At 38.1% G+C, this 14,129-nt stretch overlaps 1 protein-coding gene and 1 pseudogene across 28 annotated transcripts in view; one reads left to right on the forward strand and one right to left on the reverse strand.

Annotated features, from left to right (window-relative positions):
- The window catches only part of PTPRD (protein tyrosine phosphatase receptor type D), a 1,257,748-nt gene that overhangs the window by 845,265 nt on the left and 398,354 nt on the right, over positions 1-14,129 (reverse strand). The window lies entirely within an intron of this gene.
- On the forward strand, positions 1,970-4,682 carry LOC129199359 (E3 ubiquitin-protein ligase Topors-like; annotated as a pseudogene).

Below are 14,129 nucleotides of genomic sequence, written 5' to 3' on the forward strand. Positions count from 1 at the left end.
AACTAATTGTTCTTGTATTTTTAATATGCAAAGGTTGGTGTCTTTTGGAAATGCGCCTCAGAGGATGTTAATCAATATCTTACTGGACCACTTCAAAACTGTCATTTGAGAATGGGGATGATAGAGCAAGTCCTGCCTGTAGTGTTCACATATGCCAGCATGATTTGAGTTCCACTTAAAATGTGCAACACTTCAAAGCCTGATTTGAATGTGAAATACAGACCTGAAATTGCTTGAACTGTTTAAAAATTACTCATTGTATATACAGACCAGGTAAATCACAGCATGTTATGTACTAGTAGCAATTGAACTTGGATCCAGCAGAACTAATAGTTTCTTGTGATATCACAGGGTAATGAGCAGCCCTAGCTAAGTCATGTATCCGGTTCTGCCAGTGATTCCAAATTCACCGATTGGACTGTTGTCTGTCCTTTGACCATAAATCTTACTACGTCCATCTGTTGCTTTTCTTGTTCATTTTCAATACAACTTATTCTGTGGAGATACATTCTTATTCTGTGATATGTTCAGGCAGTATAGAAGCAGTATGGAAGCACCACTGAGCAGAAGCTACAGCATGCTGACTGCCAGGAAAACTCCCCAAAAGATCTACTTCCAGCTAGTTTCTCATATGCCTTATCCCTGAAGGGCTTTGCAGGGAATCTGCAGCAAGGGAACAGCTGTTGAACCTTGAGAAAGAAAAAGAGGACAGTGGAGAAACAGCATCAGCAGGAAAAGAGGAATGTAGAACTGAAAAGCAAAAAAGAGGTCTATTAGAAGTCAGAAAGAACAAACATCAGTGTCAAGGCTGGGCTTCTAAGGGTGGAAAGAATGTCTTTTGGGGGGCAGGAGGTGTCAGTTGCTTTATTTCTGGCGTGTCTGCATTTGTAAGGCAACAGCTATTTTAGGACTCTTGTGAATACATGATCCTACAGACTCATATGTTCCCCTGGAAGAGGCAGTGCTGCAAATGAGGACCTCCACTTAAAAATGGAGGAGGAAAGACAGTTCTGCCCTTGTTAGTGAAGGCAGATGACATTACTTCATTGGGGAGAGCAGGTTTTCTAGAAATGTAGTTCCCAAGCCTGGATATTTTTCAGAGTCCTTCCTTTCAGTGTTGGGATGAATTTACCCATGACATCTACACTTCTCAAGTGTTCTGCAGAGAAACCAAGCAAAGTAGTTAGTGTTGTGTTGTCTCTTTCTTTGATATTCTCTGTGTTGGCTAGTGTGGGCTTTTTTTACGTTAAATACAACAGTGATGGTTTTCTTTGTTTAGATTTTAACATTTTTTTTTTATCTTTAGAAGGGTAATGATCTTTCTTTCTCTTTCCTTTGTAGAACATGACTTCAACAGCTAAGGAATTTGCAGTGGATAGCAACATTTTGCCCTAAGCTAGCACAAGTAAGTTGCACCAGATGCCAACAAATTGGATGAGGGCCAAGAAGATGAACAGGGGTTTTGAGCACCTCCCCTATGATGACAGGCTGAGAGAGCTGGGGTTGTTCAGCCTAGACAGAAGAAGGCTTTGGGAAGACTGTATAGCAGGCTTCCAGTACCTAAAGGGGGCCTACAGGAAAGATAGGGAGGGACTGTTTCTCACGGAGTGCAGTGATAGGATGAGATGTAATGGTTCTAAACTGAAAAAGGGTAGATTTAGATATTAGAAAGAAATTCTTTACTGTGAGGGTGGTGAGGCACTGGAACAGGTTGCCCAGAAAGATTGTGGATGCCTCCTCCCTGGAAGTGTTCAAGGCCAGGTGGGATGGGGCTTTGGGTAACCTGGTCTAGTGGAGGGTGTCCCTGCCCACGGCAGGGGGGTTGGAACTAAATGATCTTTGAGGTCCCTTCCAACCCAAACCATTCTATGTTTCTATGATTTTATGATTCTATTATTCTATGATTCTTTGATTCTATCACATGTGGTTTAATCCTGGCCAGCGACTAAGTACCACTCTCCCCCGTCAGATGGAGGAGAGAATTGTAAGTATAAAAGTGAGAAAACTGGTGGGTTGATGCAAAGACAGTTTAATATGTAAAGCAACAACTTCATGTGCAAGCAAAGCTAAATAAGGAATTCATTCACTACTTCCCGTCAGCTGGCAAGAAAAGCAGGGCTCCATCATGTGCAACAGTTACTTGGGAATACAACTGCCATAACTCCAAACATTACGCATTTCCTTATACTTCTCACAGCTTTTATTGCTGATCATGATGTCATATGGTATGGAAAATTCCTTTGGTTATTTGAGTTCAGCTGTCCCAGCTATGTCCCCTCCCAACTTCTTCTGCACCCCCCCAGCCACTTGCTGGCAGGGCAGAAAAGGCTCTGAAGCTGTGTAAGCACTCTTCAGCAATAACAAAAACATCCCTGTGTTATCATCACTCTTTTCATCACAAATCCAAAACATAGCATCATACAAGCTATAACGAGGAAAATTAACTCTATCCCAGCCAAAAGCAGTATATCTGGTGACTCTAAATGAGCATCTCCTGATTCTAAATCCCCATCTGCTTGGACAGATTTGACAATGTTGGCTATCCAGATCATTCTTTCCACAGGTTCTGTTCCTTTTTTGTCCAGCAGTGGTCAAAAACCAAAGCAGAATGCTTATTCTGCAGGCAGTCTTTCTATTCTATTTTCCACAGAATTCGTGAGGAAGATTACTTTAAGGAGTACATACTCAGACCTTCAGAAAATGGCTCTTTTGCTAGCCCTGATGGCTGGAGATTTCCTTACCATAGCACTCTAACATGAGAACACCATACTTCAGCTGAATTCATCAGTCTTGCCCTATCTCCTTTTAAGTTAGATGCATTGATCAGCATGCCAAATATGACTCTTCTGCTCCACTGTATGATGAAGAGAGCTGTTCAGACTCATCAGTTATTACAATATCTCCATATGAGGCAGATTCTTAAGAACTAGATCACAGTTTATCTATGACTGGCATTGATCAATCCCCCCTGGGTGATGAAACTTCCGGGCTACCAAGTCCCATTTCAGGAGAGGGGCTCATGTAACAATAAGTTCTCCTCTAGATGTTTCGGAAAGTTCTAGTGAGGACTTTGCCATGAAGAGAACTGAACAGTAAACTCAGTTACAAGCTAATGCTAACTTAAATGACAGTGACTGTTCTTTAGACAATTGTGTTATTGTTGGATGTGTTAAGCCACTAGCCGAGAGGACACCAGAACCAGCTGAGCTGTCTTTGGACACTGAGGAGTCAGTCAGAGAAGAGAAAAGGGAAGATGTGAAGAAACACCAGCCAAATCAGTTTCACAGATGTAGTGACAGTGATTCAAGCAGAAGTTATTTGCCATACTCTTTCATATATTCAGATACTGTATGCAGCTGTAAAAGCTGCTCACCCTCTGCAGTCAGGAAGAAAGATAATAAGAACAAATTATCTGTCTCCACAGGACTTGGTCTGGAGCCCCTTTTCAGGAAAGGACACACTGTGCTCTCCTTGTAATCACAGGCTGTGCAGAAAAGGAAACTCCACAAGTCCAAGTCCACAATTCTATTCACAGATTGCGGTAGTCCTGGCTGTAGAGCTGGGAAGGAGCATCATGGCAAAGGTCAGCTTAAAAGGAGATGATCAATAAACAGAGATGGTAGCATACACAGGAGCAAAAGAAACAAGAGGATGTTAAGAAGTCATGACACCAGCACCTCTCAAGAAAGCCAGAGAGGGTCTCTAAGTCATGAAGGAACTACATCCAGAGAAGTAGATCACGAGCACACAGCAAAGGCCCTGGCAAAAGAAGATCAAGAACCATAGACAGTCATCATTATTATATGAGAGACAATTGCCAAAGTTGATACCAGGAGGGTTTCACTTTTTATAGTCAAAACATGGTTGAAGATGTCTATCGGTCCTCATGCAGGAGGAGGACTTAGTCTAATGCTTACTATTCAAGGCAAGCTACTAGTCCAGAATACATTATACAGTCCTTTATTGAAGTGATAGGAGGGGACTCTATGAGAGACGCTGTTGTTATTATGAAAGCTACAGGTCAAGGAGTCAATTAAGCAAAAGGTCAAGGACACCCTCTGGAAGTACTGATGGAATTAAGAGTGAAAAGCCTATTGGAACAAGGAATTACGAAACTCAACACTTGGACAATGCAGTCAAGGACAACACAATTCTAGAGAAAGGAAATCACCGCAAGAAAACTTTATCAAAATTCAGTGACTGCTACAAAAATGAAGATAGCCTTTCAGACAAGCAAGTAGCAAGACAAAGTGTAAGAAAATGAAAAAATAAAAAAGAGATTAGGAGTCCAAGGGTGGAGACAGTCTATGAAGGAACAATGATACAGTGAGGCACTGGGAAAAAAAAAAAAACAACCAACCAACAAACCAAAAAAAACCCCAATGTAAGAATAAACGCCAGAAAGTGACTTGGCACATTCTTTTCCAGTTGTGATTACAATTGATAGTGATAGTGACAAGGAGATAGAAAATATTGAATTTGACAGCAGCATTACTTGGACAGGCACAACTCAGATAAATGAGAAGGAAAATGATTTTCCATCTTCTTTTCTGGAAATGACAGAATGTGAAGATATTGAGAGAGTCAGCAAGGAAACTGGAATAGCTGCCAAAAATTATAGTTTTACTACCACAAGAAGGGTCTTAGATGGTCACATTAGAAATGCTGAAATTGAGCTTTGAGTCTGATCAGTCTTGTTGTAATGGATACCATTACTAACATCCCTCACACAGAAACTGTAACTGGCCATGTTCAAGGCACACAAAGCAGCATCCTCCAGTCAAATGTCTTCTCCCAGGACTTTATTTTTTTAGAGCATCCAGAGGAACCATTATTGATACTAAGACTGCCAAAGAGATTTGTCAACAGATCCTGTTGGTTTGATTCCCCGGGGGGGGGGGGAACTACTATGTTTTACACCGAGCAATTCTTAAAAGCGAAGATACAGTTAGCACATAACTTCTAAAATTTCTCAGAAGAGGGTTTGAAAGTTGTAATTTCATAAAACGATCCTAGATTCTCATAGTTTGTAAAATTTATCCACAGAATATTTCAAAGTTGTGTTTAAAAAAGACAAAACCAAATACAAACAAGCAAAAACAGAGAAATGGCTCACTTGCTTTCTTTGAGACATGGTTCTCTTCTCCCTTCACTTGTACTTGGGACAGCCTTACTCAGAGCGCCAAAATTGACTCTTGTCCCTAAATGTACAGAACAGAGTGGGCTGTAGAACTGACCCTTTTTCTTGAGCCTGTTCTAGCTACACAAGTGTGATCCCTGACAGCACTTCCCTTTGCTTTAGCTGGAGACAGATCTGAATGTTAATTTGTCATTGGTTTTAATAGGGCACTCACTAGGGCAATGATTTGGAGCTCTCATCCTATTAGCACATTTTGCATCACCATTACTATTCAGGGTGAGAGCACAGACACTTGAGCACAAGGAGCAGGGATCGCACGTACATTCCACACACTTGGGGTCTGGAGGGGAGGGGAGCGCAAACAGGGAACAGCAAACTGATCATCTTCCTGTGGTCGTCACCAAGGGGAATAACTAGTCCGATACAAACCACCATTACTTTAGTTTGTCTAAGGGGTTTACTTCTAAGTGAAGCAGAGAAGCAAAATTTGCAGAATGCAAGGTAAAATGCTCAAGACACCCACACTCACACACACTTGGATATGATGCACCTACAACCAGCCTGGTATGCCACTGCCTAGGTGGCCAGAATAGAGGTCCTGGAGGGCTGGGGTTGCTGAAACAGGCCAGAGATGCTGCTGGCAGTGCTGGGCCTCTTCCCTTGGAGACGTCTTGGGCCACCAGGCTGAGTTCCTGCTGGAAGCTCCTGGACTGCCTGGCCAGTTGTCCCCTCTGCTGCAGAAAGGCTGTGGTCGTGTGGCCTGGCTCTCTCAGACCAGGGCTCTGATTCCTGCCCGGAGTGTGCAAATCCCTCTTCTGGCACTGGGGAAGGTGGGGTGGTGGCAGATCTTTGGCCAGGTCACACTCATCTCTCCTCCATCACCCTGGGGAGCTACAAAGCTCACCTCAGTCCATGCAGTAACACAAACAGCAGTGGTCTAGGAGGACTGAATCTCCTCGACAGCACTGGCTTGGTACGCACTGGTGGAGGTTTGAGCCTGGGTACCAGAACAGCTTTACTCCCCTCTGGTGCTTTCCGTTTTCTGATCAATTGCTGGTAACCCTGGAGGTTCAACTGCTGAAGGAGGAAAGAAGGGAACGTGCAATATACACCAACAGGTCCTGCTGTATTAACGATGGTAAAGGCAGTTGTGCTCCAAAAATTGCTCTTAATGTAATGGGGATGAGGTTGGTAAATATTAATAAATGACTGTATATTTTCAAAAATGTAGTATGTAAACTAAACAAGTTTACAGACAATTGCACACTTTCTCTGAACATTTAAAGAGATGTCCGTAAGAGATAAAAACTTGCAGACAGATGTCATAAGGAGTTAATTCCAGAAACTCACATATAGCTTATAGATTATGAAACCGATGATCTTTGCATTTTGTTTCTGAGATCATTTCAACTGGGATAGTAAGAGACTTGATTTCCACTAATTTAAGTCCAAAATCATTGCATATTTGTCTGTTTTCAGATAAGATTCTGCTGTTTTCTTTTGGAAAGCCTTTACTCCAGATGGATGATGAATGCTGAAAATGCCTAAATAGCATTTGAACATCTACATGTATGAGCATAGTGTTTAGTTATCAATATTTGGGAGCTGAGGTTTAAAATTCACTGACATCAACAATAGGTTCTAGCTTCTCTTTGTATACTGAAATTGTGGTCTAAAAAAAAATGATTCCTGTAAGCAAGACCTCTTTACTTGCCTCCTTGGGTGGTCATGGACTCCCAGGGCAGTAGATGATCATATACTTATGAATTCGGAGAGCTAGATAAGGCATTTCAGTTAATCTTGATCCCATGAAGAAGAGATCTTTCTCCAGAGTCTGAACAAGGGATTTTATTTTTTTTTCACTAACCTTCGGTCAATGTTGAAAAGCAATGGTATCGCAAATGTACAAACCTGGGCAGAGCTAGGAAAGTGTTTATTCCTGTACTACCTATTGGAATTGTACTGCAGTGGAAACAGGAAATGACAAGATTTATTTTTTTTTAAATTTATTTTATTATATATATGCTCTTCATCCAAATGACTGTGTACTTCTTGGTATCTAGCTGCTATTAGAGAAGCTCTATCATGTCAGACCAAAAGCACATCCAGCGAAATACTCTGATTTAAACAGTGGGAAACAGCAGAGGCAAAGGTTAGAACACAAAAGCTAAGCATAGGGTATTTCCCTAGCATACCTTCCTAGCTTCTGGTATACAATATTTAAATACTTGTCAAGCCTCTATGTGCGGTAGTGCAGTACAGGTGACAGGAGATGTCCCATACATGCATAAATATTTTAGTGTTCTTTCTGAAGTTGCATTGTAGTACACTAAAAGTTAGTAAATATTACTGCAAGTACTTGGTATTCCTGCTTATTCCTCTTGGATTACAGAAATATATAAAAAATATAATATCAAATAAAACTTTGAGCTGTATGTCAAGTGTGAGCTCACAGCCAAATATGTGAAATGTTCAAATTAGAAACATGGACTGACCTTTGAATTAAAACATTCATGATTATTGTTTCATTGTTAAACCAGAAAATATTTTCACCATCCAATTATCTGTCCACCAAGCTGTTGAACAGGTTGTTTTTCTTTCTGTTTACAGTAAAGTACAACATAGCCAGGCTTGTTTACCTATCAGTTTGAATATTAATAATAGTTTTAATTCCAACAGACAGTTTGAAAAATTGGGTTAGTAAAAGACAAATTAACATTAGACAGAAGGATAGACAAATGTAGAGATTGTATGCAATCACTAAGTTTGGTGTTAAAGAACATAGCCTAGTTTACCCTAGAGAACCAACAATAAATTCACCATTGGTTCTTGGCTCACGCTTCTTGTAGGAGCAGAATATGGAGAACACATACAATTCATAACATCACAACCCACAACTTCAATACATGGCAATTATTTCTAACTTACTGAAGGTTTCTTGTATTCGATACTCAGAGTTTTGCCATGTTAGCTGTTTAATTGTGCTAATGCTAGGCCCGGGAAGAAACAACTAGTGTAAAGGTGTACAAGTTCTATGAAAAACAACCATTGGTTTTTCCCTCCTCCTTGCTTACCCCTACTCCCTCAACCCAGTAACTCAGTGGTAGATTTAAGAATCAGCAAGCAGCCGAAGTGTATTTTCCAATAAATTACAACTATTTCTAACAAATCACATTTTGAAACTATTTTTTCCCCACTGTCCCCTTTTTAAAATATTGTGAAAGATATCCATACTGCAAAATGAGTTTAGTACATCCAATCCAAAAGGTTCAGAAATGCATTTTGGAGTATTGTGATATTACAATACCAAGACTGCCACAAGAACAAAGAGTTTTGTTTTGTCATATTTCTGTTCTCATTGTTCTGAGATTGTCATGAAGATGGATTCTATACAGTTTCCTGCTTTATTTTTGCAGCCTTTGTTATGAATATGGTCTGATTTTGTGCCAACCTTTGTCACTAGAATGAGAATCAGAATATATTATGAAAACTAAAATGTACTAAGCATTAAAATTCTGTGATAGCTCATTCTTGTGACAAAGAGATCACTGGGAAAGAATGGCACAAAATTAATCAATTATAGTGACAGTCTCACGATTGTAATAAGAATAGAAAGTGGCACTACATTTTGTGCATTTACATAACTGAGGAATGGTTTAAAATTAACTCGTTCATATCTGGACATTCACTTCTTTTCCTGGAAAACCAGAACTGTTGTGCTTTGACTAATGACCATATATAGTGAATATACTCTGATATAAAAAAAATTACAAATTCTGCTTATTTTTGAGTAATTCCTCAACATTTTCATAATCTCTTTCTAATATATTTTCTTTTTTTCTCCCAGGAAAAAAGGAGAGTCTCACCATCAGCTCCTAGCACATAGATATACGCTCTGGAAATGCAGTGAGAAGGAAGGCAAAACTGCTCCTTTGGAAATTACAAAAAGAGAAGGAAAGCCCCTGAAATGCTCCTCTTCAGATTCTTTTATCTTATGTTTGGGGTTTTTTGGGTTTTGGTTTTGGTTTTGGTTTCGGTTTTGGGGTTTTTTTGTTGTTTTTTTTTCCCCAGGTTCCTTTATCTCTTGCGTATTCTGATTAAAAAGAAAACATCAAAAAGCAATTATTTTCAGAAGTATCATAAAATCACAAAGATAGTGGTATTTAGAAAAGTCCTCTTTCTGGTTATCGACTCTTTCTTTTTTTCCTGATTATGAGGTAAAATTATCAATATCTCCAGCAAGAACCCAGGCATACAGATCAAGAGTTGAGGCCTCATGGTAGATTAACTTGTTTAGATACCCCATGTAGGCAGTTTTTTATTGACAGAAGACAACTATAGTGCCCTTCACAATTCAATGGGAGCTCTAGAAAGCCTACCTCATCGTGGAGATAGTGAAGGACAGCACCCGGAGTGGTCCTTGTTATGAATGGCTCCTGGCAAACCCAAGGCAACTCAGACCATGGCAAATTTTAAAATAATTCTGAGAAGCATACAAACCCACTCGACAATATGTGGAAGCAACCTCCTACTAAGAAGAAACTATTCTGTATGCAGACTGAAAGGCTGTTGGTGTGGAGGTTTGAAGTTTGAGCAGGGATTTTTTTTTTTTTCTTTTTAAATATAATTCTCTATATCTTGCATTTAGCACTTTCCAAAGACAAAATACACAGGATGGACCAGCTGATTTGATTCAGGTCAGTATGCTTTTGAAATCATTGTACGCACTATCTTTACTCAGATATGTATTCATTTACAGATTATTTTGAACTGGTGATTAAAATGACACATTATACTTCTTGGTCCTGCCTACATGTTTATAAAAAATCAAAGAAAATAAAATGTTCCTTGATGCCAGTGAACCTGTTTCTTCATTAGAGTTGTGACTATGCAACTGGAAAATGATACAGAGCTCTGCTTGTTAGCTGGATATCTAACAAAAAAAGAAAAAAAAAAAGTTCTGGAGATTTCTCTCCTACTGTTTGAATTCTTTGCATTGTAGTACAGTTTCATAGAGCTGAAGGTGGGATATGATATAAAACTAACCCTCTTTATAGATAAATGTGGTTGTCAGGTTATTACAGTGGTCCATTTTCTCTTCATTAGAGTTGTCTTACAGTGAGAAAATTATACAAAGTAGGGCTTCTAAAATAGTAAAGTATTCTTAACCATTAGGAAATAGATTCCTTTCCTCCTTCCTACTAAATTTCACTGCAGAGATACACAGCTAAAGACACAATACTCCTCACAGAAATGTTCGATCTCAAAGAAATGGGCATAAGATTATGTTTGGGGTTTGGGTTTTTTTTAAATTGTTTTGAATTAAGATAGAAGAAGGAAAACAGCTTTATCCTAAAATGGTGTTTTACTGCTGGGAATCTTTACTGCTTTGTGACTTATTAAAAATGTACTAAAAAGGATCAGTTATAGAGTTTACACAGTTGCCATATAATCGTCAAAACTAATCTGAGTTTTACTTGTTTTAAGTATTTTTGCAATGCATTTCTCATGTTAATACTGTTGCTAAATCTATTTTTAATAAATATCCTAGTAAATAACCTAGTAACAGTGATAAAAAAAATACTTTTCTTATCAATGAAAAAGTGGAATGAAACACAAAATACATCAGGCAAGAATAACCTTCCTAAGTTTGAAACCTGATTTTTTTTTTTTGACTGAATGATATCCAGCCAAATTGGTAGAATAGCAAAAAAAATTTTGTAGTTCAGATTATAAATGAAGGTCATCACCATATAATTTTTTCTCCTTTTAATATTTTTGTTCTGATATTTGGAAAGTATGAGAGAGAACTTGTTAAAACTTATGATCAATAAGGTGATGGTTCTTACTATATTATTAAAAACTAATTTCAGACAGTTGGATAAATTGTTCATAATGTAAAATACAAGTAATAATTTAAAAGAATAAACATAGGGTATTTCTAAATAAGTCTATAAATGTGAAAGATCTTGATTTTTTTTTTTTCTAAGTTCATTAATTTATTTTATATGCTGTTGTACTTTCTTAGTGTTTTGGTAAGATATTATTTGATTCCCACATCTTTATTTTCTCCTTTATCTTAGAAGGAAAAATAAAGAAGTTGCAGCAAATTACCTTGTCCTTGACAATGAAAGACTAGTGAGAGATAGTGGGTGATCAGTGTGTTTATCCCAGTAAGATACTGTCTTGGTAATTCATAGCATTAGGAACCAGTCCTGGAAAAGCTTCTTTCTTGGTTTGGTGAGTGAATTTAAATACAAAAGTCACTTACCCACTAACAGGTAAAAATTACAAGTGAAATATTTTATTGAGTTTTCTTAAATCTTTCAGAAGATTTTCATGTCTTCATATGCACATTTCATAGCTAATGGCTTCAGGAGACGATTCCCTTCCTTTGACAAATAAAGTTTTCATAAGCTCACAAACTATATCTTTCATAAACTTGCTTGAAACAGATAATTTTTGCTGTAGCAGGTAAAGATAACATTTTGGTTTTTTAAAATATAGTATCAGCTGATATCCAAATGTACATTGAATTCTCAGAGGAATAGAACTAAAGGCTGCACAAATGCCATTGTTCTATCTCAAAAGGAGATAGAGTGATATATTCCATTTGCTTTCTAGTTCAAATTAATGTAGTGCTAAGCCCTGTATAAGTATACTTAAATAAGCACGCAGATGGTTCAGTGTAAAACTTAAAGTAGAAAGCATATCTAATATTTTTCTCCCTAAAATATCAGAACTTATATTTTTGTTTGAAGAAATCAAAATCTGTTTTGCTACATATCACTGTGTATGCACTGTTGCCTTGTGTGTGATCCCAGGGAAGTTCATTAGATTCTCAAGGATCCACAGACTAAACACTTGAGCTTAATTTGCCCATGGGAAATAATATGCTAAATAATAGTATCATCCGATTAAGTCTTCTCAGGCAAAACATGTTCTTGGTGGCCATAACATTCCAAATTAACATCCTACAACAAAATTAAAATTCAGTGTTATTACCTCAGATGATGATAACGTGCTCATGGCATTTAGACCACTCAAGCATAATATGGTGTCCTGATCATAAAAGTAAACTGTCAAAACTTGTATTAAATTCAAGATAAGATAGTATTCACAATTTTTTACATTTTACACCCTTTCAACAAACATTAACAATACCAAAATAATAGAAATCTTCTAAACTTTTGACGTACCTCTTGCAATTAATATATTGAGGCTGAGAGCTCTCACTCCGATGCATTAGTAGTTTGCAGAGCTAGAAGGATGCCTTGCTAATTAGATTCATAGGATCTTAAAATTTTGGACAGTGAGGGATGGTTCACATATTTTGGACTATCATGATTCAGATTTACTAGGGATTTTTTACCGCACAACAGCCTCTGGATCTGCTATCAGTTGTTCTAAGGCATCTCTCTTTCCTTTTTCCTTACAGCTAAGTAATATTTTTTCCCTATTGATATCACACAGAGAAATTTGTGCCACTCTCCATCTTTGGATTTCACTATCTGGAATGCTAATAAAGAACTCATATTTATTCCACCAGAAATCCTGACTACATTCCTCCGTCAGGGGAGAGGTACATTCGTGTGCCCCATCCCGCAGTAATGAAACTAGGGCTTGGCAAATACCCATTACTATTTGGCAACTCTGAAGGCTCCTTAAAGGCTGACTTAGACAAGGATGTGCATGCTGTTAGACTGTTTTCTTGAATCCACCCTGGGATTGAAAGTGGAGTGAAAGAGCTTCACTGCAAAAAACCCTCAGTAACAGACCACTGTTACAATACTAGAAATGATATAGTAGTTCTTGGGAATGTGGAGGGCTCCCTTGCAGAGATTTCAAAAATTGTTTAATGACTAGTGGTGTCACGGAGAATCTGAGTGGGCAATGGAAGTTGTCAATTCCCTCATATATATTTGAAAGAAAACAATTGCTGAGGCTTCTTAAAAAAATGTGTTTTGCAGAAACTAAGACTTAGGAGCAGAGGGGAGAGACACAGAATAGAGAGTAAATTAACTACTGATCACTGAGTAGCCTGGGAAAGTCTTAGCTTTGCCATACTATGAAGATAAGTGTAAAACCGCAAATGTTTAAATATTCCTCTTGGTGGCTGGCAGGTAACGTACTCAGGACTGAAGAACATGTATAATGTAAGAAAGAAGCTTATTGGATTTGCACAGGGCTAGTTCTCTCCACATTGAAATATTGTATTTTACTGTATTTTGCTAGATGAACACAGATTAACTTTGTTAACAGATTACTAAATTATTCAGTATGAGTTTGTTTCCTTCTTAATTGTGGAAGCATAAAGAAAGGACAGCAAAGAGCCTGAAAGTAAGTATCCCTTTTCTGGAAAAAAACCCAAACAGAAATAGTCTGAGATCATTAATCAAACAAATCACACTTTTTCTTACTCCCGTTCCTCTCTTTACCATACTGAGATGGTTTTGTTTTGTTTTGGTTTGGTTTGGTTTGGTTTGGTTTGGTTTGGTTTTCTTTTAAACAGGACTCTCTGACAATGTGATAACAAGAGGAAATGTGGTCCAGTTCATGACTCTGTGCTTTAGTGATTTTTTATACAGCCGAAGTACAACCAATCCAGGCTGGAAAGGCTGTAGAGGCTTCCCACATCAGAATTTTGCTTGTTCAAGTGTCATTACCTGAGAAAAGATATTTCTTTCATCATCAATGTGCTGAGTAGACAGAAGAGAAGACAGTGAAAGATCACATCCTGAGAACCTTTCTGCTCTAATACGTTTGTCATGGCACACCTGCTACCTATTATCATCCCTGTTTTCCCAGATACGCCTACTCCCAAAACATCTGATGCTAGAAAACAAGTTGTGTGCAGTCTCCTTATATGCTTGTATATACACTTCCAAACAATTCTTTCTTTTAAATTTTGCTGACTTTGGAGAGGATAGTGTCAACACAGTGCCTAGGAGTTAACAGAGAGAGAACTGAGCTATTAAAGTTAAATTTC

This window comes from Grus americana, chromosome Z (assembly GCF_028858705.1).
Source record: "Grus americana isolate bGruAme1 chromosome Z, bGruAme1.mat, whole genome shotgun sequence".
NCBI lineage: Eukaryota > Metazoa > Chordata > Aves > Gruiformes > Gruidae > Grus > Grus americana.